General features: G+C 38.5%; 1 protein-coding gene across 1 annotated transcript in view; it reads right to left on the bottom strand.

Moving 5' to 3' along the window:
• LOC101851245 overlaps nucleotides 1–1,075 on the bottom strand; it is a gene marked incomplete in the record, with an annotated part of 22,028 nt that extends 20,953 nt beyond the window's left edge. The window contains 1 exon segment of the mRNA XM_005092106.3: nucleotides 613–1,075.
• Between the last annotated feature and the right edge of the window lie 216 nt (nucleotides 1,076–1,291).

Below are 1,291 nucleotides of genomic sequence, written 5' to 3'. Positions count from 1 at the left end.
ACGCACGCACGCACGCACGCACGCACGCACTCAGGTATATACACATAATATAATAATACTATGTGCATTAGTACTAACAGAACAATAAGCTCTACACTATTCAGGGGAGAGACAATATTACTAGATCTAGTACACAAAAAAGAGCCAGTAAAAACCACAGCTCATCGAAGACGTCAATTCAAATTACAAATACGACAAGTAAACCTCTAATGAACATAGTCGGGATTGCATTGATCGCATTTAAATGGAATGAGACAAATCAATGGAATTAAATGCACGCTGTCAAGGGAAGCGTTACTTTTGTTAACGAGAACGAAGATTAACGCTCCATGAACGAAAAACAAATCATGAACGATCCAGTCTAGTGGGTCGTTACATTTCAACAAGATAGATTTCTAAAGCTTCGATTATACATTTTCCAAAAAGCACAACAGTGACATACTGTGTATGAGTCGAATGTCTTTTCAAATAATAACATAATAGAAGAAAGCATTGCCCTAAAAATAATTAAAGTAATTAAAGCAAAGTCTTTATCTATCAACTCAACGTATTAGAAACGTTATTAGAACCGCCACGATGCACAACACTTAATGAAAAGAACTCTTTACTTACAGAAGTGTCTGCATTCTGTTCATAGAGTGAGTTATCATTACTTGCAGTCTGTCTGAGCTAATCCTTCTTGAATAATATCTTGACTGTTCGAAATTGCCCTCTAACTATGAAGCAAACACACGAGATCACATTTCTTTCTGTGCCCAAAATTAGTACTGAACCCTCCACTGCCTGAACAGACGAGGATCCTCCTCTAACCTTTAATACTTTATTTATAGATATTCAACGGGCTGACTTGTAGCTTCTGTTCCAGCCCCTCTTGGCCGAGGACTGACAAAATCTATGTACACACGCCCTATAGTCCTATAGAAAGCTCTGCGGAACCTTTTCTATTTCAACCTTAAAACGTTTTTATAGACCTATAACCATTCCCGATTCAGTCTCTCACGGTCTCAGGGCAATTGATCAGCGGTACTTAGAACGGCGCTGACAAATACAGGACTTCACTTTCAGTCGGAGTCTTGGAAAGTACATAATATTATTGGATCAACGTGTGGCCAATGTGCAAATGGGCCAGGGAGTTGGTTGTGGAGATGGCTTTTCAGAAAGGAGATTTTAATCAACATAATATAAAACAAAATTTGTTTATGCAGAAGTTAATGTCAGTTTGCTGAAGAGTGAGATATATTTTAGATGATAACTTTTTTTTCGTGAGGGGAGGGGGGGGGCAGTCAGTGCT

The sequence above is a fragment of the Aplysia californica genome, unplaced genomic scaffold (genome assembly GCF_000002075.1).
Source record: "Aplysia californica isolate F4 #8 unplaced genomic scaffold, AplCal3.0 scaffold00040, whole genome shotgun sequence".
NCBI classification, from domain to species: Eukaryota; Metazoa; Mollusca; class Gastropoda; order Aplysiida; family Aplysiidae; genus Aplysia; species Aplysia californica.
The sequence above is the reverse complement of the archived record's forward strand: the minus strand, read 5'-3'. Positions and strand labels throughout refer to the sequence as shown.